The 27,919-nt window shown below is 42.2% G+C and overlaps 1 protein-coding gene across 6 annotated transcripts in view; it reads left to right on the top strand.

Annotated features, from left to right (window-relative positions):
- Window positions 1-27,919, top strand: part of ST6GAL2 (ST6 beta-galactoside alpha-2,6-sialyltransferase 2) — a 251,632-nt gene that overhangs the window by 165,278 nt on the left and 58,435 nt on the right. Inside the window, exon 1 of one of the 6 annotated variants that reach the window (XM_043536350.1) lies at window positions 23,755-24,028. The exons of 4 other annotated variants lie outside the window; for them this stretch is intronic. The gene's annotated coding sequence lies outside the window, so the exon portion shown is untranslated. Of the gene's footprint in view, window positions 1-23,754; window positions 24,029-24,296; window positions 24,379-27,919 lie in introns of those variants that run through there. One more of the 6 variants, XM_043536369.1, reaches the window with a different exon arrangement.

The following is a 27,919-nucleotide window of genomic DNA, read 5'->3' on the forward strand; positions in this document are numbered from 1 at the left end:
AATACAAGAAGCAATGTACTTTGTCGGTAATTTTTCGTATGGTTTTGGTATTATTTCAGCTGTGATTTTAAATGAGTTCTTTGCACTCAGCTTCACTTTCCTCTCAGTTCTCCAATGAAATCTGAACTCTGCATTAGTGATATCACATTTTGCCTTGCTGAGGATATAATTTGGGGTCAGATTCTGCTCTCAGTTTAAGGCCCTGATTATACAGGGAGTTTATTTCAGATCAGTGCCCTTTGGGCTGCCCACCGTAAAACCTGGGTTCAGTGATGGCGACATGGGAAAGAATCCTGTCCCACTTCTCATAGTAGAAACAGGTAGCAGGAGCACTGCCGGAGGTCCAGTTTTCACCTTGGATCTCCTGTAAGTGCTTTGAGCTCCTTACTTTTGTTGCAGCACTAAATAGGGTCCTGGCAGTGACCCCTGGGGTTGGGGCCATTGCCTTAGCAATGACTTTGTACACCTCTGTAATGTGGTGATTGTTGGAAAGGACTGCCCACCCCTTAGTCTTTCTGCAGAGGGCAAGGATATCTGGGACCTCAGCATGGCTCCATGTGGCTGCAGTGCTGACGTATGTTACTCTAGGAGCATGCATCCACAAATAGACTGATCCTGTCTTTGTACAGCATTTAAATGGGGAAATGACATCTGGTCAAGATGACCACAGATGTCTGGAGAGCACAGAGTCAGGCCAGTCCTAGTACCATGCAAAGCAGTGTGGAATGGCTGTTGGAGGACTGGTAAACCATTGCAAAGTAGAGACGCATCCCAAGAATGTTAGTCCTCAGTAACTCAATTTTCAATTAATTTCAAAGTGGATTATGGAATTCGTATTAACTGGCCACTTAATATACACTAAGAATTGTATTGTGTGGATGTGGGCCATTTTAATAGGAACAAATGAAAGTTAGTGCAAAATAACTATCCTGGCCCCATATAGACAAGGCCTAAGTTTGGAAGAAGGATGGAATATGATGAAAAAGCTTTTGTTCAACCACTCTGCTACTGAAAAACATACCAGTATGCTCAGTAAACCAGAATCTCCTATATGGCTACACATAACTGGAATCTCCTGAAATATCTATTGATTTTAATGTAACATCTATTTAGTGCAGCACAAAAGTGTGCATCTGGGCCTAACAGCAAAGGAGTTTATTGTGCTTTTAATCAAATGTGTTTATTCTAGTAATAAACATAGACCCAGTTTTATTATTTCTATGGCAGTAAGGATCCCAAACAGGGATTAGCACTCATCCTCTCTCTGACAAGGTGTACCAGGCATTCACTGTCCCCTCCTGGAGACCCCACCACCTTGGCACACTCCACCCTACAAAGGTCTCCTGCTGGAAGGAAGGAAGGGTGAATTCAGACCCCCAGGGGTTGCCTAGAAAAGCCTCTCATGATCAGCTGCATGCAGAATGAGTGAGAGTTGGTCCTGTGGAACACAGAAGAGCCAGAACCAGGCAGAGGCCAATCAGAGCCCTGCTGGTCAGATTAAAAAGGCCAGCTGCTGTTTCTTCTGCGTAAAGCCAGGACAGGGAAAGAAAACTGTCCCTGTCCTAACCCAAGTAACCTGGCCCAATCAAGGGCCTAACCTTGACAACACTGGTCTGGGATCTCTAGGATGGACACGTGTTTATATTATAGACTTAAATTCATCTCAAAATAGCCAGCTGGGCATTAGTCTTCTGTTAACCCCAGAAGGGGACTGGACTCAGAGCAGACCTGGCTGGAGGGCTGGGTCGTTGAGGCAGCACACCATTGTGGAAGAGGATGCAGATGGGCACTAAAGAGGAAGAGTCCTTGCAATGCTGCATCCTGACACAAGGGGGTGATAGTACACTATAATGCTCCGCCTGGCATGGCATCAGTGTTGTAGTGCACAAGACCCTTCCAAATATTTGCTAGTGTTGTTCTTTGTACCATGAGCTCCAAAGTGCTTCAAGCACTAGGCGCCACAGAGTCTAGTCTTTGGTGGGTTCTTGATAAATGTGCTCTCACACTTACTTCTGGGAGGGATAGCTCAGTGGTTTGAGCATTAGCTTCCTAAACCCAGGGTTGTGAGTTCAATCCTTGAGGGGGCCATTTAGGGACTTGGGCCAAAAATTGGGGATTGGTCCTGCTTTGAGCAGGAGGTTGGACTAGATGACCTCCTGAGGTCCCTTCCAACCCTGAGATTCTATGAAATCCAAAGAACGGGATCCTTTAGGAGGGCTTGCAGGGAGGAAAGGGTGCAAATACTCCAGCAGCAAGACTTACACAGTTGCTGTAAAAGATGACAAGTGCTTCCTACTCAGGCCCTGGGCATAGTTCAATAGAAGGGTATACGCAGTATTACCAACCTCAAGAATTAAAAGTCATGAGTCATGTCTCACAAATCACACAATTGGCTTAAAAATCATGAGAATTTTTTTTTTCAAATAGTGTTGGGGTTCTTTTTATTGGCCTTCTGGTTTCTGAGCCTTTAGGGCTCCACACTTACAAGCTTTTCTCCAGCAGCAGGAGGACTAGAAAGACTATTTAAAAAAATAAAAAGAAAGAAAGAATTAGAGCTGAAATTCCTTTAGTTCTAGTCAATGCGGCCTGAAGAACAACCCAAAAATATCATGAAACTCACAATCATGGGAGTTGGTCATACTGTCTATGGGTGAATATGCCCCATAGGTACATACTGTGCCAAATATCTGGACTGCCCCTTTACTCTAACCTCTGCAACCAATTAGGTATTGCTTTGTAGGTCTCACTGGCCAGAGCTGAGTCCTGTTGTTCTCTGTGGCTCATTCTGGGGGAGGGGCACTATCAGTAACACATCAGCAAGCTCATTACAGTAATTGTGTAGGCAGCACAATGAGGATATCTTCTTCCTTTACTGGTGGAGCAGCTTTCCAAAAAGAGGCTGAATAGCAATATTGCCATCTAATGGTGCCACTGTAACCTAATATTTTAACAGGCTGAACACTGGTTAACTCCCTGGTGCATTATGAAAGGTAAATATACATATTTGATAACACTTGCACATGCCCATTAAGAATTGTTGAAGAGCATGCAGAGATGTTTGCGCCCATGTGTATGCACACCCAACAACAGAAGCTGAGAAGAGGCCTACCAGACGCTGATTTTGGCCAAAAACATAGGATCTGTTAAAATAAATAAATATTGTATTGCTAGGAGCCTCTGTTTGGGGGCGGTTAGTGGTAACAATGTGAAATTATAAGAACCATGGGGTTACATTTTCAAAAGCTCTTAAGTGACTTTCAGTGAGACTTAGGCAGCTAAGTAGGCAAGTCACTTTTGAAAATGGGACTTAGGCTCCTAAATCATGCCCTTCTGCAAATTGTATCCACAGGTAATTATTGAAGTCTTTAAAAACAAACACCAAAAAAACCCTATTTTTTCTGTTTGTGTTTTTAATTGCAATTTCAATACTTACAATTAGAGGGGGCAATTACTGAACTATACCATATGCTGTATTTGTAACATAGTTGGGAGCCACCAGACAGGCTACTTACAATAGTACCAATAAGTTCTATTTAGCTCTAGGTGAAAAGCTTATTGTTAGCTGTTGTAGTTGGCTGCTGAGCATATAGGCATAGGGTGACCAGATAGCAACTGTGAAAAAACGGGACAGGGGATAGGGGGTAATAGGAGCCTACTTAAGAAAAAGTCCCCAAAAATGGGACTGTCCCTATAAAAACGGGACATCTGTTCACCCTATATAGGCATATTGACTGCCATTGTTTCTTTCACTGACTTCTTTCTTGAGGGGACAACTGCTGCCTACAGGATATACACAAAAATACAATTCATTAGTGGTATGAAAACATTACATTATTGGATGACTTGTAAATTTAGAATGAGTCTGTGGAAAGAACACTGTGCAGGACTAAGGAGTCTTAGCTGCTGAGAGAGACTGGGAAGGCATGAATCTTCCTGAGGAGTGGAAGAACTTCAGACAACATACAGAGTTCTCTTTGAGCATCCCCTCAAATCCACAGATGAGGAAGAAAAATGATATCTGCAAATCTGATCAGGAGAAAGAGGTAGAGACATATATACTGCTTGCTAGATGTCAGCTGAAAATCTGAGTGTATTACAGTAGGTTTTGATAAATCTATCACCCCAAAAGCTAATTCAGTGTTGGCATGCTATAAATTTCATGTGTCACTACAAGGTCCAAGTGAACGCACAGAATAGTTTATGACAAATGTGTTGGCTCAGGACTCTGCATTTGCTGACATGGAAGAAATTATTCAAAACAAGCTACTGTTTTTGACATATTTAACAAAATCTAATAGAGTGGGGAGCAAAGGCTGTTTTAAATAAAGCAGGAGACAGTGCTAGAGCATATGAAATGACACAAGTCCAGCTAAAATCAATTTCTAACATGGAGGCACTGTATGGAGTAGCAAAACTCTGTATGCAAGCAGGCTATAAATCTATAAGCAAAGGGACAGTCAGTGGCAAATGTGGGAGAACACAATGCCAGCTGGATGTCTATCAAAAGGACACATACCTTACAATGGTAAGAGGAAATCTCTTTGCAAAACTCTGAAAATCCTAATAAATGCATAGAAACCACAGTGCAACACCAATGATGTTTTAGTGAAAGTTATCAGCATCCACTAAGAACAGAAGTAGCACCAGTTTCAACTGTAGTGTCTCAACTGGATTAAATATTGTTACTCCTAGGGAGAAAAGTTGCCACTAAGTTCAAGCTGAATGCTGGTGCACAAATCAGTGTAATGGTTACATATGTATATGAGCAGCTCTCAAAACTCTTCCCTCTTCCCCCCAACAGAGACTGGCTATGCAGGTGACTGCTGCTTGTACAAGGTGTGTCTGTAAGCAAAATACACATGAAAAAACCTATAAGATATATCCTCAACTAGTGTAAACCAGAATAGCTCTGCTGGAGATATGAATAGTGCTTAGCGCTACCATGGAAGAACATGATGCAGATCTGTGTTATGCTCCAGACAGCTTGGGAAAAAGACATGGGCACCACACAGAATAAAGCATTTTGGTTACATTCTTTCATCTTAGGATATCCAACCCTACCCTAAAAAACTGGCAGAAAATTGTGTGATTACTATTGGATTTTAAACTAGAAAAGATTCATAGATTCTAAGGCCAGAAGGGACCCTTGTGATCACCTAGTCTGACCTCCTGTATAACACAGGCCACAGAACTTCCCCAAGATAATGGCTAGAGTGTAACCTTCAGAAAAACATGCAATCTGGATTTAAAAATTGTCAGTGATGGAGAATCCACCAGGACCCTGGGTAAATTGTTCCAATTGTTAATTATTCTTACTATTTAAACAAATACACCTTATTTTCAGTCTGATATTGGAGATGGTGATTTCTCACCACGTTTATACCATACCTTGCAGAAGCATTGATAACAATAAGATCTTTTGAAGACTGAGCTTCAGTGGGATACTAGCAAGAATCCACCTTCATTAAAATGAAGCAGCTAATTGTTAGCACACGCACAGTGGCATGGCATGATATAAATAAATATAAAATTCAGACGGATGCATCCAAGCAATAAATTGTGACTCTATTAGTGCACATAGAGCTATGAGTGGTTTATGTATTCAGGTCTCCCACCACTACAGTAATAACTTATTAACAGATGGGGAAAAAGTGATGTATGTAATTAGGTTCAGCTAGGAAGGCTTCCATCAATATGTGCGTGGGTGAAAAGAGCCTCTGGAATCTGATCATATGTTATCCATCCTAGTTGTGTTTTTAGCACCATCTGAGAGTGAATCCATAAATATTTGTTATGAAGTTCATATTTGAATAGTGTGGCTTGCAGTTAAATACCAGTGCTCTGAAATATCTTCAGCAAATCTGAAGCCCATATTAAAATAAAACCTTAGGTTTTTTTCATAAACACCAGATTTGTGAACGACCCATTATATGAACCATTTTTCCCAACAGGGAAAAAAATTGCATAATGAAGGTGATATTGATGAAGAACAACTCAATGTCCTTTCATATTCTGATGCCTTCAGTGCATTGGAAATTGCTTTGCAGTAGTTTGCACAAAGGATAAAATGATGCAGTGCACCAGACCACAACGTATGCACCATAGCTCCTGTAATTTTGAGAGGTTCAATTTTATGAACTTTTTGATATTGTTAATTCCTCAGTTTCCAAATTGTTCATAAAATAGGGGTTCTACTGTAATTGATTTGATACTTTTTTTCTATTTTTTCCTTTTATAAAAGGGGCAGCTGTAACAGGCCATCTCTTGGCTCCTAATAATGTTACAGATTTCTGAGGCCTGATTCACCTATGCCTGGTATACAGTTGAAATTACTGGTGTCAAAACACCCAATACTCCTGTGTATAAGGCAACTTTGTAACTTCTAAAGAGGGCTAAATGTTCAATAGCAAATACATTACCAAAATGACCTAGCATTTGACTGTATTTGTGTCTTATCAGCCTTCTGTTGAGAAAGGATGAAGGGCAAAGCACAAGAGTACATGTAGAGGAGAGGAGATGGTGCCTAGCATTAATTAATGATGTTAATCCTTCATAAAAAGCTCAGTGAATGAGACTATATCACTCTTCTTGCTACAACTCAGTTCTCTAGGATGCTATTAGACAGGTATACATTATGCAATCTTTCACAAGTTTCTTTGTGACAATTATATTCTCGATGGCTTAATAGACATTCTTTTATGCTGTGAATAGATCATCCAACTGCGTATCTAGCACACGGACAACCCTAAAACTAGACTCTCTGGAACAGAGGTAGCAATCATAAAGCTGACATTATTTTCCACAGTAACAGCCAAATTTTTCCCTCAGTTACTCCAGGGTAAATTTGCAGATAACTCTGTTGAGGCCAAATGAGCTACTTTGAATGTGTCCTGAAGTGTAACTGAATACAGAATCCAGCCCTCAATGTTCAAACTGAGCACTGCAAATACTAGATGCTCAGGTATACCATAGCTCTGTTTGATGTATTTGAAGAAAGTGGACCAACGTGACTGTGACATTCCCCAGGGTACAATCTGGACTGTTGAACAGCTGTGTCCCCTCAATTCTCCAATCTGGGGTGCCTTTTACATGGCTTTGCTGTGAGAACAACCACTCCTCGCCTGTTCACACACCACCTCTAGCATGCAAGAAATGGCTTTTTGTTATGTCTACATAATATGTAATCAGTGGAAAAATATGCTTCTTGATATATGCTATCACATTAAATATGTCTGAGGCCTCAAATTCCCAAAGGGCCCTCTCTTCCCCACACCTTATGAGAGCAGGGATACCCCAATCTAATGCTGTACATTGAGAATGTCTTGCGAAATTCTCAGTTACTGTGATAAAAATATTTTCGTATTACTTGTATGTTCCACAAATAGCAAGAAACTATATTTTCCCCGGCACTCAGCGAGAACCGCTGGATTTCCGCTTTGTGGTCACACGTTTTGTCTTATTAGCACAACATTTAATTCGTGCTAATCAGACTGAGGTGGGTAGAGCGCGAAATTAACTTGACTTTCATTTTGTGTTGTACAGTACACTGACTTTGTAGAATCATGGTAGAAATCTGAGTTGTGGATGATGGATGAGAAAAACCAGAGGGTAAACAGGGTACTGTGCCATTGCAACTGTGTGCTAAAAGGGACACAATATTCAACTCAGACTTTGCCAGAAAAGCCCAAGTTCTCTGACAAATCAAAGGGCAAACTCCGCTCTCAGTGGCCTGGGTGTCACTTTGTTATAACGGAGAGCAGTTTGGACCCAAATGTTTTTCTTCAGCATCTCCTTTGTTTTTTGAGGTATATATTCATCCATTTTTCTCTTTCTCTGGCATCTTACCCTGCTTCACTAAATGAAGCTTTTCAGAGATGGGAGACTCCTACATAGACAGAAACCACAACTGCCTCCACCTGAAATAACAAAATTTCCTTTTAAGCGCAGGAAAAATAAAAGTGATACTTCACAAATAATGCTCTCTAACATCTTAGTAAGATTTGAGCATATTTTTTCCATTGGTGGATACAAAGATTTGTCTCCTCATCAGGAGCAAACTGTAATGTGGGCTGGCAGTGCCGGGAAGCTTCAGAAAGGTCTTGGCACAGAAAGGGCAGCTTCTGGGAGAAGAGAGAGTAACTACAACCATTTCCCTCAAGACAGCAATATAAAATGGACAGAGGGTGGAATTAACCCAGGTGCAGAAGGCCTGTGCACCTCTCAAGCTGAGTGGTAAAAGCAGCCGTCAGACTCTCTGGGGAGGAGTTCTCTCTACTACTTGCATGCCTCAGAGAGATCTGTGTGCAAGCTCTCAGTAAGCCGAGGGCTACTTTGTTGCTGGTAGGTCTAGGGGCCATGGCAACTGTTCTTCTGTTAATCCAGTGGCTTAAAATCCCTGCTAGCTGGCAACAGCAGGGATAATGCCCTCCGATGCTCCTGCGATATTATAGGGCATGCTGTACCTCTGAGCCTTCCACAATCTTTCTGGGATTGTACCCTTCTTAGTGAAAGGCCCTGGGCTACCACTTTGATGAAGGGCAAACCCTGCAACTCCACTGCTCTAAGCCAGGGTCCTTGGCATCAGCACCTCTGGTCTCACCATAGCTTCTTCAGCAGATCCAAAGGACCTTGGCCCCCTGTTTGGTACCTATGGACCCAGCTGATGTTTTCCAGTAACACAGAACAGCCTTTTCAAAACAAGACATTATTTATTAGTCAGTAGCAGTACAGTGTTCAGGGACATTGGGTTAAAATGGAAAAGAAAAGCCTAAACGTGTACTCTCCCCTACCGGCCAGCTTCGTCTTGCTTGGTTAGAAGAGTCCCACTGTGTACTGCCTGGAAGACAGACTACATGCACCTTATCACCGTGTCTTTTGTTTCAAATCCCACTCATGCTGTTTTAATGTGGACTGCCTTCCTCTCCCCTCATCTAAGTTCAGGTCAGGGTGGGCTTCAGTGATATAGTGCTTAATTTTATAGTGCAGTAACCCTACAGAAATTATCTCAAATTGGTAATTCTATCACACATGAGTCTCCAAAATCCATCTTGTATGTGCTGTCATCATAAGGTAAAGCACCAGTATTCCAAAACCTAACTAACGTTTTACCAGTAAGTTTTATCTAATTGAAAATCTGTGCAACAACAATTATGAGACTTCACAGATTAGTAATAAATATATATTGTGTAAAGATCTGTTCTCATCAAGTTCTCAATTTTATTTCATTTCAGTGTGGTGATTTAGCTATTAAAACCTCTTTTAAACTCAGTCCATATTGGAAAGAAGCTGGCCTCCCTATTCTTAGAGTGAGAAATGATCACATCCTTTCAACTAAGCTGTTTAACTATAGGTTGTCATCTATTATTTACAATGTTATAGTGGTCTCCATTAAAGAGTAAATATTTGCCAACAGAAATCAGACATATAGTATCTGAAATAGATATCATGTAAAATTATAAAAGCACCTTAGAAATACCACACATAGCTTAGTATGCTTGACAGCTACTTCCACAGGAAATGTGTGATGCATCTAAGATATCCTTCTGTGGTAAATATTAGCAAATATTGATTATTTTTAATGGCAACCACTGTGCATGTATTTTATATCCTGATGTAAATAATATCAATGAAAATATTAGGCACTGAGATACAATAGACACAATTCAACTTAGCTGCAGAAAATATGACTTTGACTTTCAGAACATAGCTTTATTAGTTGCTTTATTGTTGGGAATTAGTTTAATAGCCCAGACAGTGAGGTTTCATTTTGATTAAACGGAAAGTTCCAGAAACTTCTGATACAATTTAAAAAACTTTGTCATGTTAAGAAATATTAAAACTTATGTCTGAAACAATTTTAAAAAAAAACCTTTGGTAGTGTGGATTACGCAACAGATGTGATCGGTCCAAGGAAGCTGATGGCCATATAACCGAATGAATTCCTGTAAGCTTAACTGGAAGGTGGCTGTTGCTTAATTGAGACTTAAGGGAAACAATACCATTGAAAACTAATGGAAGGTATTTTATTTCACTACTAGTATAGCCAAGTCTCATGTAACACAAGGGGGCTGTGCTCATTTGACCTCTCTCATCCCAGTCTGAACACTAACTGCTTAGTCCCATTTCATCTTCCTTCATAGGTGGGTTTAAATAGAACTCTTGGCTGCTGAAAGTCTCAGGCCCATTCACTGAGGAACGGATTCATTGTATATGCAGCAAATTTGCCAAGCGGACATTGATCCTACATCTCACAACTCTTAAGTCCACTATGCTATTTAAAGGGTACTGGACTGTATTTTAGAAATGGATATAAAACACTATCTTATCATTGCTCATCTTTTTTTATCTGGTATTTGTTTCTTTTGCTTGGGGCTGTCTGACATTTTTGTTTTCAGTGATAAAAGCAGTTATGGCTTATTTAAAAAAAATAAAAACCACTTGCAAAGTATATTACATGCAGATACACATCAACTTCAGTCAACTGGATAACTGCTGTTTCAAATATTTTTGTAAGTGTAATTAACCAAACTACACACACATATGGGTGTCAAAGTGTGTTTTCTGCATCTCTGCTGTTTTTCCAAATATAGCCATTATCCCTTTATTCAAAACATGATGGGCTGACTTCAACCTTTGGGGTGCACCACAGCGAGCCTCCAAACAAATTCAGACTGCAACTAAGGCCTCAATTTATAATGGTGAGAGTACTTAACCATTGGAACAACTCACCCTGGGTCACTGACCATTTTAAAATCAAGATTGGCTGTTTTTCTAAAAGCTCTAGGGATTATTGTGAGGAAGTTCTATGGCCTGTGTTATACAGGAAGTCAGACTAGATGATCACAATCACCACTTCTGGCCTTGGAACATATGAATAATCCAGTCCATGGACTCCCAAGGGCAGGAGAAGAAGGCAGAGTGGCACAAATTTCCCAGCAACCTTACTCTGCAGAGGAGCCTGAAACCAGATAATCAGTTCACGAGTGAGCAAGGCCATATGGAAAATGAAAAGGGCAAGCTGGCTGGGAGATTATTTGATTCACAGCATCTCCTGGAAAACATCTGCTGCATAGGTTCCTATGGACCCTCGCTGCTATGTACAGCTTCCCTCCCAGGAGTACTGCCACCTGTCCTCCCTCACGAGAGAAGACACCTGACAACATAACTGACCCAACGGAGGTATGGGGGTGCAATTTGCAGCCTCCTGTGCCTGAAGAAGAATTTGGCCTAATGAGTCTAATTCAAGTGTTGTAATTTTGAAAACTTTCTTTCAATTTAGGGCTAAGTCATCCTTGCCCTATCTACAGTATCCTGAATAAGCAAAATGAATTCAGCTTCTTTATGTACTTTAATAGGAATCAGTGCATCCAAGACTCGGACAGAAAAAGGAGAAGGGTTTGGAGGTTCCATGATGAAGAAGAAATACAGTATTAATGCTATTCCATATGGAGTGGATCCTTGTGACACTATATTTCTGAAGAAAATTGAGACTTTTCTGTAGACAAGTTTACATACCTTCTTTGGTTTTGCATGCACTTCTGAGTGCTGCTGCTTATATGGAAGACAATTACTTTAGCAACATAAGATGAAGAGATGGGAAAGAGAAGGACATGAGCTTCTTTTTGGGTAAGAAACAACTTTCTCCAACAAATGACCCTATGCCACAGATGCTATAGCTGATGTATTTGATGTATTTAAATGAAGAAACATATAAAACCAAATCTGGCTGCTTCTTCCTCCATAATGTCTCTAAAATCCACCCTTTTTATTCTGTCCATGCTACTAAATCTCTTGTGTAGACCTTCTCCTCCCTCATGCCACCTCCTCCTCTCTAGCCTTCCTGACACCCACCTCGTTCCCCTCAGATCCCTTCAAAACTCTGCTACTGAATAGTTTTGAATAGACTAGTTTCTACCCTGTCATTCTGACCACCCCTTCTTTGAATCCCTCTGGTGGCGTCCATTGCTCCATATCAAATACAACCTTTGGTCCACACCTTTAAGGCTCTTTATAACTTATCCTGTCTGCCTCTTCCGCTTTCAGTGTGAACTGCCACTGATGCTATCCTCCGATGCTTACTTGTCTGCTTCTTCCCCGAGGACCTTTATGCTTTTTTATACATGGAAACCCACTCTGAACTAATCAGTTCAGCTGAAACCCTGTCCTTCTAATCCTTCCACAAGACCCACTTCTATTGTGATACCTATGGGAAACCGCCAAGTGCTAATGGCTAGGTAGATAATGGCTATTATAACTATTACATTATATTTTGTGTGTTTTTATCTTATAACTTCTAAAAAGAAAAAGTAAATTGACCAACTTGCTCTTATAGCTGGCCTTTATAAACATACCTTCTTATTACTGTCTTTCTTCCTTCCAATTGTTTGTTACATCCACTTGTTGTACCTAGTCTTAGTCTGTAAATGTTTCAAGGCTGTCTTCTACTCTTTATCTGTACAGCAACTAGCACAGTAGGGGCTCAGTCCTGACTGGTGCCTCTACATATTACTGTAATACTTATACTAATATTAAGAGACAGGTTTATTACAGGTAAGAACAAGCTTTTGTCTACTATTTTACAAAAAGATTGTGTGATTGACAGTCATTCTTAAAACACTCCCCTTACTCACCACTTGACCTTCTAATCTCTGGATCCAGCCCTACCATAGAGGTTCACAGCTCAGGAATTCTGTAAAAGGGGAGTAATGCAATGGGGAATCAACCCCCAAATTTTTACAGCTGAACAGCTCCTTACCTCTCCCAACTGGCTTGAGCCCTGTCCCCCCACCTGGGGTCCCCAGAAGGAAGCTGTCTCCTCATCCCGCTCCTTTCCCCTCTCTGCTGGCTCTCAGCTTCAGGCCAGTCCCAAGCACTGAGAGGAGCTGCGCATGGATTCTGGCAAGAAGACCCAGGAGGCAGAGCAGGACCCAAATGCCAAATGCATGTGGCTTAAAGGGAACGTTGATGGCTGGGCCAAACTTGATTGGTGTTGGGAGGGTCCTATGCAACAAATGCCAGGGGGCTGCTCCAGGCTAGATTACAAGTGCCAGAGCAATGCTCAGGTTTGCTCAAGTAACACTACACTGCTGGAAGTCTTGTCATCAAACAGGTAGTCACTCCTCTGGGCCAGCAGTCATTGGTCTCCTTTGTATCTCATAGGTAGCTCTAGACACACGTTGATAGTTCTTGATAGTTCATTCAAACCAGCACATCTATGTGACCCACACCCAGTTCACTGTTTATTCTCCTGTACTCAATGAAAGTTACCCTTGAGACCAGTAGGTATCATTATAAAAGTGAATGGGTAAACTGAGTCACACCTAATTTTCATAAAAATAATAGACATTTCCTGCATTCTCCACAGATGCTCTGTATATGTGAATTCCATCTCTCCCCTGATATAAGGCCAAATTTTTCCCTTGCTTGTACTGCAAGGAGCTGCCAGGATATAACTAAGAGCAGAATTTGCCTCTTTGTTCCCTGAACAAAACCAACTAATTTAAGCTTTGTTCAGGAGAGAGGTGAATTTTGCCACCCAGTGAGAAATGCTGTTTACTATGTACTATCTTTGCACTGCGAAATGTAGTGGAAAATAAAGACTTTGATTAAAATTGTCTTTTCTGTTCCTATGCCTGGTAGCAGCCCTCTTACAGCATTTCAAAACACATCTTTCCTCCCTAGTCTATACTTATTTTTCCCCTTCTGATTATAATGTACTATTTAACTAACAATTATTTATGTATGTAACTTATTTAACTCTAAGTGTTACAGAATAAAGTTTTGTGATAGCTTTTGTGACTCCAGCAATATGAGGACCCAATATAAAAGAGACTGTAGAAAAATTTCATTCCTAGTTTAGCCTCAGAAGAACTTTCATCCTTTACTACATAAGCAAATTGTAAATGGTTATACTGTAAAGTTATGATAAACTAATATAAACTAAAAGAAAGTAGGAACTGATTTTACAGGCTCTTTCTCTGAGCTCTTATATTTCTGGAGTCACAAAGGCTGTCACTGACTGCTATCAGCAGTTGGCTCAAAAATGCACATTTTTTTAATGGGAGGTTTTTTAAATTATTTTAAGTTTCTTTTTTGTTATCTGAAAGCATATAGGTGTATATGTAAAGTATGTTTTATGGTATTGTGACAGGGTCAGGCCAGATGGCTACCGGAGAGTAATAGAAGGCAGATATATTAGCCCCATGTTAAGTAGTCCCTTTTCCCTGGGTAAGGTAATAGGGAAGGTCCCAGAACAATCAGGCACCTTCTGGAGACAATTAAGACAGACAGGCTGATTAGAACACCTGCAGCCAATCAAGAAGCTGCTAGAATCAATTAAGGCAGGCTAATCAGGGCACCTGGGTTTAAAAAGGAGCTCACTTCAGTTCGTGGTGCACATGTGAGGAGCTGGGAGCAAGAGGTGCTAGGAGCTGAGAGTGAGAACGTGGACTGTTGGAGGACTGAGGAGTACAAGCATTATCAGACACCAGGAGGAAGGTCCTATGGTAAGGATAAAGGAAGTGTTCGGAGGAGGCCATGGGGAAGTAGCCCAGGGAGTTGTAGCTGTCGCACAGCTGTTCCAGGAGGCACTCTAGACAGCTGCATTCCACAGGGCCCTGGGCTGGAACCCGGAGTAGAGGGCAGGCCTGGGTTCCCCCCAAACCTCCCAACTCCTGGTCAGACACAGGAGGAGTCGACCTGGATTGTGGGTTCACGAAAACGGCCAAACTGAGGGTTGCCGTGAAGCTCCAAGGTGAGCAAATCTGCCAGTAAGCGCAAGACCCACCAAAGTAGAGGAGGAACTTCGTCACAGTAGATATCATGTGCCACTTACAGCAATACATTAAAATATAGGTGTATGGATAATGGTGAGAAATGGTCAAATCACAGCAAAAAAAGCTAAAAGCTCTTGATACCATCATTCTAACAAAACTGACAGAGCTGTTCAATGAAGTTTGCAGGAAAAGAGACTCCTCCTGACCAGTGGAAATATGGAATCATTGTCAGAATACCCCCAAAAGGATGAGCTTACTGTTGGTAACAAGTGGAGAGAAGTTAAATTATCCTCTGTTGCAGGGAAATCTTTCTGCAGTATGATACTACACAGGATGAAAGAGGCAGTGGATGCAAGACTTAGAGAAAAACAAGCTGGATTCAGGCCCAAGAGATCACGTGGAGTCAAATATTCACACTAAGGACCATTATAAAAGAATGTACAGAACAGAAAGTTCCCCTCATCAATTTCATTGATTTTTTTTCCAAAAGGCATTGACAACCTGCACAGAACAGACATTGTAGAATATTCTTCAGTCCTACGGAATCCCAGCTAAAGTCATCAACATCATCAAGGCCAGGTACAGAGATGTGAAGTACTCTGTAAGGCTGAATAACAGTGGTTCAGCGTGGACACTGGCATGAAACACGGCTGTGTTTTCTCTCAGTTGTTGTTTGGCATTGCCTTGACTGGATAATGAAGAAATGTATTAGCATCATAAAACACTGGTCTAACATAAATAGATAACAAATACCTAGAAGACCTAGAGTTTGCAGATGATATTGCACTCCTGAGCGATACCTTAAAAAGTTATGGAGACAGACAACCTGGCAAAAACAGCAGGTCGAAAAGGAGTGACAATTAGTTATGCTAAAACAAACATCCTTGAAACCCAGGTGTCAAGCAGTGACATCACATTAGATGGCAAAATTTTCAAGAAAGCAGAACAGTTCGCCTATCTGTGCAACACCATATTGGCCACTGGAGACCTCAGGAAGGAGCTGATATCAAGGACAGGAAAGGCATCCACAGCATTTACTAAACTCAACAATGTAGGGACAACAAAATATAGAGCACTAGACAAAATGGAGAATTTTCAGGTCAAACATAACCTTAGTGCTAACATATAGTTTTGAGGGCTGAAGATCTATCAAAATGTTTGATAGAAAACTAGATCCCTTTGAAACTAAGTGCCTGCAAAAGATTCTGGGCATTGGTTGGAAAGACTTCATCACCAACAAAAAAGATCTGAGAAAATTCCCACCCAGCAGCTCATTCATACCAGAATCAGAAGGAAGCGCTGGACATATTTGGAGCAAGTACTCCAGATGCCAACACACAGACACCCACATGAAGCTGTCAAGTGGAAACCAACTGGTGTGAGGAAATAAGGGCATCCAAGAGAAACCTGAAGAAGAACCCTTAGCAGGGAGAGGAGAACAGTCAATCTCAATGCCATAGAGCAGATGGAAGCAGCAGCAAATGCCAAAGAAGAATGAAAGGGACTAGTTTCTGCCGTGTGCACGAACGTTGGCACAGGGAGGATTAATGTAATGTATGTTCAACAATATTCATATTTCATTATTTGTCTTAACATTTTGCAGTGCATGCATGTTGAGAAATGTTTTGTTACAATGTGACAGTCTAGACTGCTGTGCTAACAAAAACTAATAGTTTTCTTTTCAGCTAAATTCTGATGGGGTTATTTTGGACAGTAAATCTAACCTTCCCATTCCAGCTACAATGAACAGTATGTGAGTAACTAAATGACAATTCTACTCATGGGAAAAGCTCTTGTGGGGGTCTGAACTTCAAATAATAAGTAATTGAATCAACTGATTGTATACAATATTACTGTATTAAAAAAATCTTATCAAGTAAGGTCTTTTATGAAAGCTAATGACAGACTGGTGATTAATATTGTCATAAATATGTGTATTAACACTATATGAGGAATAATGGATACTCACTGATATAGTTTTAAAGTCTGTGACCAAACACAGGGAGAAAAAGGTTTTATCCCAGACAGGAGGGAAGGCAACTATCTACCTGTCTCTGGTGAAATTAAGCAAGGTGTGACCAAAAACAATGGAAGCCCCAGTTACATATGAATCAGCAGGGGAATAGGAAATCTATAGGAAGTGAAGAACCGCAGGAGTGTGGGGACAAAACAAGGAGTTTGGGAAAATATATGCTACAGAAGCAGTCATTTTGGCATCCATTGTTGGACAGACACACAGGGCCAGAGTTCTTGCAAGCTGAGAAAGATGGATCCTTCAATTAAGGGGACTGAAATTTCTGGGAACTGAGTATAAGTGAAAAACCTGCTTAGGCAAAGATCTTTCACCTAGGGAAACCAATACCTTTACTTCTGTGGAAGGCCTTGACTGAGAGAAAGTCAGCCATGGCTGGAAAGAAAGTTTAGTAAGAAATCTACCTTAAACCGAGACTGTAGGTTGTTAAGTCTTAGCTGCTAGAAAGTGCATTTTATTTGTATTTGCTTGTAACCATTTTGTCTTTATCCCTTGTACTTGAACTCACTTAAAACCTCTCTTTTTGTTAAATTTGTTTTATTTTTAATCTAAAGCAATTTAGATTACTTTAAAAGTTTTACTTTTTGTTTTACTTTTAACCAAAAGTGTTGTGTTTGAATCTAAGTGATTGTTAACTCAAAGCTATAAGCTGTGCTTTTCTCTATTTAGAGGCACAACAAGCCTTATTATTTCTCTGAATTGTCCAGGATATGTCTAAACACTTCAAGGCAGATGGTTATGGGGAAATTTGGGACTGGGTTGTGTGTAAGGATCTCCCTACAAATAGTAATCAAGACTGGTGGAGACCAGGATGGGGCTTTTATATTGCAGGCAGGCTGGTAGGGTCAGATCACGGAACCAGGCTGCACAACACAAACACATTCGGGGAACTGTATATTTGTCTTCTGGCTGTTGGTGTCCAGGTTGTGAGCCACAGAAGCAGTGCATTTAAGGCAGCCAGGGTAACAGAGCAGGCAGCGATACAACTGCTCACTGGCCTGGGTTGAACCCCAAAACGTGAGAGGCTCTAAAATATTAGCCAGTTGTTATCCTAAAAATGAATGTATGAAAATGCATACATTTCTGTGTTAGTGTGCCTTATTGGCACAGATGTATTTCCCATTCTGAATTATGCACACTGCTTTATTTTGTGAAAACTGTCATTCCAAATACAATCATCTTTTCATTCTCATTTTTTGATGAGTCAGCAGACATGGCATTTTTTTTTTCTTCAGAAACCTGTTACATGAAAAATGATTTTCAGTTAACCTTTTCAACAGAAGAAATGACCCATTGCAGCTCATCAATAATGCCTCCATAGGTCACAAAGAAGCATATAAATGCTGCATTATGTGTAGCACCCTCAACTTCTATTGAAGTCAACGGGAACTGCAGATGCAGAGTGCCTATCAAGTGGGACAGCTACGAATACATTTTTTTAAATGTAGCAGCTTCTAGGATCAGGCCTCTACAACTTCAGTGGAAAATGTTAGGAGACCTTTGGTTGAGTTCCTCAAAGTTAGAAATTTTAAAAAGTTTTTACTGCACATTTCCTTCAGATGCTAATCATCTCTTTCTTGAAAAGAAATTGCAATTTCGTTAACATGGAGTCTGTATCCTTATCCACCTGATGACTATCTGTTTGATTGTGCCTAAATTCTAGAACTATCTCCCAGTGCTATTGTGAAAAACTGATCAGACAGTGATCAGCTAAGGTTGGAGACTGAGCCTTGGAGCAGACTAGATGCAGTCTCCTACTGTGCTCATGCTGAAATCTTCTCCACTTTGTTGATTTCTTCTTTTACCTTGTATAAAGTCTGTTTGTGGCAGGCACATAATGGCTTACTGGCGATCTGAAGATATGACAATTAGTACAAAGTTTTAAATGACAATCAAATGTTAGGGTGTTTTTCAATTTTTTAAAATTTCTTCTTAGTCTTGTTCTTCTACTGGAAAAAGTCACAGGACAGGATTGTGACTTGTGCTACATGCCAATGCAAGAGAGTAAGAAACCCTTTACACCCTTATGCAGACATGCTGGATCTGCACACACAGGTGAGGCTAAATTCCTACTTCTCCTTGGAACAGGTATTGGAAGGGGTGGGGAGTAGGGCCTTGGCTGTACTTGCTGGCAGAAACAGCTAAGCCAAAGGGCTAGGAATTTACAGCAGTAAAATATGGCCCTTCAAGAGCAAGGAAGAAGCAGGAAAGGAATTATGACTGAGAAGTGTGTCTCTGAGTCACAGTGTATCCTGGGCCCATCTAGAATGGTGAAGCTTACATTTTATGTCAGATTTATTATAAAACTTACTCATAGTGAATAGCACTTACTCTGCATCTAACTCTTGTTCGTGCTGAATGAGTTTCAGTGTGTATCCGAATCTGGCCCATGATTAGATTGTTTTTCAGATACGTATATTTGAAAGGGATTTTTAACAAAATACCAGGCTTATTTTAGCAACAACCTGCTAATTTGGTAAGCACTGCATCCTTCCTGCCTCACCCCTCACCCAAATTCCTTTGAGCCAGGATGCTGTAGTCACTGAGTCCCAACTTGAGTTACCTATATTCTTGAATTCTACCCTATCATTCTGCTACTGAGTATTTCATCATGGTGCTTATGAAGGGCAGAGAAATAACTTCCCTTAGAGATAAAGCTATTCCACTGATCATCTTCTAGAAGATATGAAAAAAGAAAATTGGGCCACAACCTCTCCTGAAGGCAGGATATTAATTCCTTGTTGGCTCAGTTCCTAAATCCACGTACAAATGCAAACAACTGCAAACCCAATATACTTTTGAAGGACCAGGAAGTCAACTACAGTAACTTTGTTATTAAAAATCCACTTCACAATTAAAAACAAAACCTGGTTCAGCATTTGTCAGGTACACAATATATAAAGTCTTCAGAATTTCTTTTGGCTGCATTAGAGGTGGAACAGGGAAGAAGCACACTGAAGGAGACAAAGTATCCAGAAACAGTGCTTTTGAAGGGAAGCAGCGCTTTTGAAGGGATGCAGCAGGTATTCTGCCTTCAGAAGTACTTGATGGACCATGCTTAACAGGTCATATAGGTACATTATACCTATATGACAAAGAGGTATGTCATACACTTTCCCCATTGTAGCCTTCTATGCTTGCTGGTTTGCAGAGGAGTGGGGTCTAATCTACTTGAATGTGTTCCTATGGGGTGGTAAGCATTATTGGTAGGAATAGCAGTGCCCGTGGTGCTCACAAAACATGCAAAGGTGAGGAGGTAAGAGCTCCCTACACATCCCCACCCTCCCCCACGCCACCCCACATCACATATTGGGACAGCCATAATTTAGCTCTTTATGTTCAAAGCTAGTCTAATTCTAATATGTTCTTTTGGGTGAAATCCTGGCCCCACTAAAGTCAATGGCAAAACCTCTTTGACTTCAGTGGGGCTAGAATTTCACCCATTAAATTTGCTATTAACATGTCCTGGGAGTGATTAATTGATTTGTAACAGGGCTTTGGAGTCTTTAGTTATAAACTATATCTTGTAGGTTTAGATGATCACTACACTGATCTGTTATAACTTTATGGGCCTGTCTCTCAAGATCAGGCTAAATTAGGTTATTTATTCCCTTTATATATGTGCCACTAATTCAGCAACAAAATAATAGATGCACTTACACCAGTATTTAAACTCAGTAACAGAAAAGCAGAAACTATATCTGTGTGTGTATATAGTATCTGAAACTTTATCTTCATGCTAACTATATATAAGAGAAACGCTCACCCATACTCAAGCACTTGCATGTAGATTCTTGAACCTCTAGAAAAGCTGGACTTTCCAGCAATTACTGTCCTCTGAACTTCAAACCTTTTCTCCAGGTGTTTTGAAATCACTGGGGGGCTGATAATAATAATCTCACACAGTCTTTACTCCAATATAACTCCATTGAGTGGTTCTTTATTTACAGTAATGTAAGTGAAATCAGACTCAGGCCAGTGGTAGGAACTGTGGGATATATCGCTCTTTGTTCTTCAGAGTTCACTGGCTGAGCCAAAAGCAAAATGCACCCAAAGCTAGAGGCAAAAGCAAACCTTACCTGACTGCAGACAACCTCCAACTCCCTTCCCAGAGATAATTTTTACATTTAGATAGACTTTAATATCAGTAGCATCTATCTATGAGAGTTGTGCTCAAACAGTTTAACTCCCTATTGTTGAATTCTTCTCCTGTTAGGGAGACAAATTTCCAGGTGAGGTGCTGTCCTTATATCACATGTAGAATATCTTTGTGCTACCAGCTTTCTCATAATATTACTTAACTCATACTCTTCTGCTTCTAAATTGAAATTAATTTTCACTTGGAATAATAGAAGTGGAATGACTATAAAGAATAGCACATTTTAGAACTGTGATATACATATCAGGAGCTGTATTTCTATATAGTCAAATTCCTACTGTAAAAAAAGAAAATTGGGTTAGGAATATATATCTTGTACTGTATTTTTGTATGACACATGCTTATGATTAATTGTACCAGCCAGCAGGCATCTTTGTAGCGTGATGCAACAAATTTGAAAAAAAAAAATTTTACGTGGTAGGCAAAGCATATATAAATAAAATTTGGCATTAAGTTAAAATTTTAGATTTTTGAATGACTGTGGGAATAACTTTCAGGCAGCAACAAATGCTTAGAATGATTACCCAGCAGTTGCCAAACTCTTAATTGCATCTCTGGTAAGAACTTTTATTGAGGCTGCTTTTGCTATTAGTCTTCTGTGATGCTTAAGAAGTGTCAAACTATTTACTTCACATTTAATGTCTATATCTACAACTTACTACTTTAGTTCAGATAAAGTAACTTCTTTTCCAAAGCCTGACTTCATAAGTGTCCTAACTTGAAGAAAAATTATTTTGTTTTCTTAATCAGATTTATGCTTCACAAACTTCCTCTTTCTTCAGTCAAATACAGTAAATAGGCTAAGTTGATAAAGTGCTTAAGGATTTATAATCATTTGTGTATGGAGGGTTGCTTTGTGTATGGAGGGTTGTTTCAACAGTTTGACTTTTCTATTTTTAACCCTCTGCTTCTTGATCATGTTTTGTCTTTAACACCTTTGTTTTATTTGTATGGTATTAATATGCTATATTTTAATTTGTCTTAGCATGTTGTCTCCTATTTAACTGTAATGCTCACTGTTTTGATTAACTTTTCTTGAACAGTTTAAGAAGAAAATTCTTTCATAAACTTTGTTTTGAATATTTTAGATACAACAGATACAGACGCAATAAAACCCTAGTTTTGCAAAGCTTTATGTAGATGCTTAACTTTAAGCAGTTGAATAGTTCAATTCAAGTAAAAAGTGTGATCAAAGCACCCACCTGTCTGTGGTAAACTACTATTAAATCTGAAGTCCTTGCAGCACCTTAGAGACTAACAAATTTATTTGGACATAAGCTTTTGTGAGCTAAACCCCACTTCATCAGATGCATGGAGTGGAAAATACAGAGGCAAGTATAAATACACAGCACATGAAAAGATGTGAAAAGATTTATACCTGCCTCTGTATTTTCCACTCCATGCAGCTGAAGTGGGTTTTAGCAGACAAAAGCTTATGCCCAAATACACTTGTTAGTCTCTAAGGTGCCATGAGGACTCCTCGTTGTTTTTGCTGATACAGACTAACATGGCTACCACTCTGAAACCTATTAAATCGGAGTAAGGATAGCAGAATCTAGCCCTAAAATAATAAAATCAATGGCTTTCCAAATACTTGTCTAGCAAGGATTAGGTTGCAAATAACTTTCTAATACATCTGCTTGTGGGAGCTAACTGAGAATCCAGCAGGAATCAACCAGTCTAGGTTGGTTACTTACAAATGCAGAGGTACAAAGGCTTATTTACAGTAGTTCCTTTTAACATTTATTTTATTTTTCGTTTTCTTTGCTGGGGCTGATCTTACAGGCTTCATTGTATTGTTTTTGAGTCCTTAATACACAATTTGTGGACATGTAGATAATAACTTCAACCAAGCCTTTAGTAGCTTAAAATGTTTCCCTAATGAATGGAGTGTTATCTTAAAACCCTTTTCAATACTCCCTGCCTGCCATGCTTTCTACCGGGGTGGTGGAACGGTCACATCAGCCCCCTTTCTGGTGTTTGCGCCCGCCACATCAAACTAAATCGTACCGAAAACTTTCTTGCGTGGGCAAAATACGTCCCCTCTTCCCCTCAACCGCTGCTGCTACTTTGCAAGATGCTTTATATCATCCTCATGTAGCCTCCAAAGCTGCCAGTGAAGCAGCTGGAGGGCACTACTGGGGGCATGTACGGCAGGACGAGCCACAGGGCAGTAACTAAAAGGCAGCGTGGCGCCGCTGGACCTGCTGCGGATGCCCGAAGGTCACCTGCAAGGCAACCTGCGGGCTGTCTGCAGGCAGCGTCTTGCAAACGGAGGTTGGCATTGGCAGCGGTGACCCTCCAGCAAGCTCGCGGTTGTTAGAAACCGCAGGCTCGGGCCGGGGTTTCAACGCACCCTGCCCCGGCTTCACCTTCTCTCCGCACGCACAGGTTTTGCGGGATTCACCCCGCAGCGATCTCCAGCGGTTCTGCGCGGCCGGGCCGGAGAGCCCCGCTCACGCGGCCAGCTCCCCGTCGGTCCTGTCTCTAGCGGGGGGCGGCGGCGTGGCTGAGCGCCCGCAGGCCCCTCCCGTGTGTCAGCGGCCCCCCGAAGGTGCGGGGGGGCGGGAGAGGGCTGAGGTTCGGGGTCCCCAGCCGGGCAGCGCCCCGAGCCGCACCCACCCCCGGACACGCGGGGCCACAGCCGGCCAGGGCCATGGCAGCGGGCGGGCGTCCCCCGGGCACCCGGCGGCGCGGCTCTGCAGCGGCACATGCGAGGCTCCCCCCCACCCCCCGCAGCCCGAGGCGGGGCACCGCGCCCCCAGGCAGGCAGCCGTGACCCCGCCCCCGCCCTTCCCCGAACAATGAGCCGGGCAGAGCCGAGCCTGCTGCTGCCCACCCCTCCCGCGCTTCCCTCCCCCGCCGCCTCAGTCCGGGGCGCTGAGCCGGCGGCGGCAGCTCCCAGCCCGGCGGCACAGCAGCAGCAGCAGCAGTAGCAGCCGCCGCCTCAGCATGTCCGCCCCGCAGCAGCGAGCTGCGCTTCCCGCCCGCCGGGCAGCCGCCCTGCAGCCCCCGCCGCCGCGCCCCAGCGCCCCGCGGCTCTCGCCGCCCTGCTCCTGCTAGGTAATGGGGGGACGCGCCGCCCGCTGCCGACCGGGGAGGAGGCGCAGCAGCAGCGGCAGCCCCGCTCCCAGGGGCAGCGATGGGCGAGGCGGGGAGAGACAATAGCAGCATCCCCCGCCGCGGGGGTGGGGCGCAGGCTGGCAGCGGCTGAGCACGGCGGAGCGATGCCGAGGCGCCCCTGGGGCGGGCTGCGCCGCCTGGGCAAGGCGCGAAGGTCGGCGGGCGGGCGAGGCGCCGCCTTCCCGCAGCCCCCCGCCGGCTCGGTTGAGCCGGGGCGGCGCTCGGGCCAGCAGCCGGGTGCCCCCCGGCGCGCGCGGACGGGTACGGCCAGGCGCTGAAGGGGCTGGGGAGTATGTTGCCCTTCGGAGAAGCGCCGCGGTTTCTGCTCCCCCCCTCCCACCCCGTGCCGTTCTCGTCTGCCGATAGAGCAATCCGAATTCAAGCAAAGAGCTCCGGGTCTGGAGGCTACAAGATTGATCCCCCCCCGGTAGCGATCTCGAATATAAAGATGCGAGGAAAAGCCCGTGGTTGGGCCGCAAACACACACACTCGCTCATTCGCAAAATGTACTTTTTGCGGGGCGGTTTTCTGCTGTCCACCGTTTACTGGGTGGGCAATAGATACGTGACGCCGGACGGAGTCTCCCGGTGGCATCGCTCCGTCTCCGCGTTACAGTCGGCAGCGTGTGTGTTTTAGCAGGACTTGCCTGCTCAGAGAGCTGAATAGATATATTTAGAGACGCGGCGCTTTCCAGGAATTTAAATGAGACCTTTTCTGTGATACTGCTTTCCAAGGCTTTTTTACTAGCTCCCTCTTTGTTTTCTCAGGTTGAACTTGGAATAGTTATGCAACTGTTTAATATTGTAAGAATCAGTATTTTCAGGGGGGGGAAGATACTTCCTTACCAATGTACCTTTAATATGCAACTTTGGTCTTTTCTGTTGAATGATTATATTTTTATCAGGAATTTTAGCCTCAGTAATATTCAGCTATTCTTATAGTTATTTTAATTATAATTGGTGTCAATGGATATTAGAAAAATACTTTGAATTGATTACTGATATGAATGATTTCTTTAATCACTTATGGATAGGGCCCTACCAAATTCACGGCAGTGAAAAACGGATCTGGTCTTTTGTGTGCTTTTACCCTATGCTATACAGATTTCACGGAGGAGACCAGTGTTTAACAAACTGGGGGTCCCAACCGAAAATTGGGTTGTGGGGGGCGGGGGTTGTAGGGGAGTCATGGTATTGCCACCCTTACTTCTGCACTGCTTCAGAGCTGGGTGGCTGGAGACTGGCAGCTGCTGGCCAGGCACCCAGCCCTGAAGGCAGTGTCTCAACAGCAGCAGAACAGAAGTAAGGGAGGCAGGCAATACCATATATTACCATGCTACCCTTGCTTCTCTGCTGCTACATTCAGAGATGGGTGGCCAGAGACTGGCAACTGCTGGCCAAGGGCTCAGCTCTGAAGGCAGCAGCGCAGAGAGGTAGCAATACCATACTGTGCCATCCTTACATTTTCGCTGCTTCTGGCAGTGGTGCTGCCTTCAGAGCTGTGCTCCTGGCCAGCAGCCGCTGCTCTCCAGCCACCCAGCTCAGAAGGCAGTGCCGCTGCCAGCAGGAGCGCACAAGTAAGGGTGGCAGTACCGCAACTCCCCCTACAATAACCTTGCAACCCCCTCAAATCCCCTTTTGGGTCAGGACCCCTACAGTTACACCATGATATATCAGATTTAAATATCTGAAATAATTAAATTTATGATTTTTTAAATCCTATGACCATGAAATTGACCAAAACGGACTGTGAATTTGGTAAGGCCCTACTTATGGAGTATTAAGATTAATTTGTTTTTGCATGTAAAAATGTTAAATCAGCAGTGATGTTATAGTAGAGCCAGCAGCAATCATTATAGTCAAGGTTGCATAATAGTTTTTATTCTAGCCTTCTGTTTTTAGTCTCTCAGAACTTTGAGTTTTCATCTTTTGGGATGAAACTTTCCAGGCTTGGTCTCTGCCTGAAGATTATTTATTTTTGAAAGCTTGAGCAAAAATAATTCAGTGGTTTTGATAATGCGGGAGGGGGCATTTTCCCCACTTAAAAATAAAGTTCTTGCAATTTTTGTTTAAAATAACCCTTTACTCTGAATGGCTGTGATTTGGAATTTGACTTGGAACTAGACCTTATTCAGGAGAAGTGTTTTTGAGTTTTCTGGTGAATTTGATTTGATTTGACTGAAAATCACAGGCTGGGCATGTGTAGTACATTTTGCATCATCTTTTTTTTTTTTTTTTTTTTTAACCAAGATTGTCAGTTGTACAGCTGAGAATGTCTGTGTTGTGCATGTACGACTGGCTAATTTAACTATGTACTGAGAAGCGTACTAAAGTTGTGCATGGGGTAAGTCCTGTGCACCTTTTAATGAGCAAGGAATTAGGCCCTGATTCTGCAATTTGAGTGGGTCGACTACTACAGTATCCATGCAGAAGCCATTCAAGTCAGGGAAGCTCTACGTAGGCACGGCAGTTGCCTGTGGCTTGTACAGTATAAGATAGGGACTTCAGTGAGGGCTGCTCTGCACTTTGCATGATTTGTCGGAGGAAGCCTACTGCGATTTACCTTAGGAACTGTGCAGCTGCTGATATTGATGATAGAAGATGTTTTGTCAAGTGACCCCACCTGTGCACAGGCAAAGGTTATCCAGGGATGCCTGGGCAGATAATTCCAGATTTGGCATTTACACAAACTACTCGAAGACAGCAGGACAGCTGACTTGTGAAGTGCCGTCTCCTTTATGTTCTTGCTTTCCCCTGTGTTAAAGAAAAACTACAAAACCACACAATTAGGATATTGCATTATAAAATGATCTTAAGAGAATGTTAAGGTTGTCCATTTAAATGCTCAAGTAAGGAAATGCCAAAGTGAAAGTTACACACCAAACATAAATCTGTCCCTTAGGCATGTGTGTCACAGTAGTGTTTACAGGATTTCTCATTATACAATACAATATCACAGTGCATTTGGGGGCAGAATTAAGGTTGTTCATTAACAACATCTGCATATCCATTTCCTGATTTTGAGTGCTTTCTCATGCAAAACTTACATTGTCTTAATTTTTTTCATGGAATCTGATACTTCAATTCAATTTGGTAAGAGCTGTGGTAAATAAAACGAAGGACCAGACTGACCTTGCTAAATTAGGTCATGGTCGAGTTATTGAAGATTTACAGTACTGGAATACTCTGGATTTGCACCATGGTATATTAGCACAAGGTGCTGGAATATCTGCTTGTCTAGTCCAGAATTGTATGTAAAACTCTCAGCAGGAACACACTCCTCTGCTATAGCAGCAATTTTCAAACTGTGGTTTGGGGACTACTCAGGGTTTACAGAGCACGTACTGGTGGTTTATGTAGAGCTAGCTGGCATGTGGTGCTGGCTCCTCTTCCTTGGGTTAGTTGTCAATGGTATTAAGAGAAGCTAAACGTGTACTACTTTTTAGTATTACTTGTCCATGTAAGCAATTGATGTAGTTTCTGTTGGGTTTTTACAAATGGTAAGGGAGGGTGTTCACCAGAATACAAATGGACTGCAGATGATCAGTGAGACAATTTCTGGGATACAGTCTACCCTATGAAAAAGTTTGATTTCTCCTGTGCTCCAGTAACTTTGGAACTAAGGAGTTGCGACCTTGATACAGAAGACACAATACTTGGGTTTGCTCCCACTTTTTAAGTGCAGAACCAAATACTGTTTTGTTTGATCAGACGTTGGGGACTTCAGTGGGGTTTCTCTTCAGTAAGGGTTAGCAGGGTTAAGCCATTAAATAGCATTTTCTAATACAACAGTCCCTTTTTGTGCACTTAGTGTATTGGAAAATACGGGTTG

This window comes from Chelonia mydas, chromosome 1 (assembly GCF_015237465.2).
Source record: "Chelonia mydas isolate rCheMyd1 chromosome 1, rCheMyd1.pri.v2, whole genome shotgun sequence".
Lineage (NCBI taxonomy): Eukaryota > Metazoa > Chordata > Testudines > Cheloniidae > Chelonia > Chelonia mydas.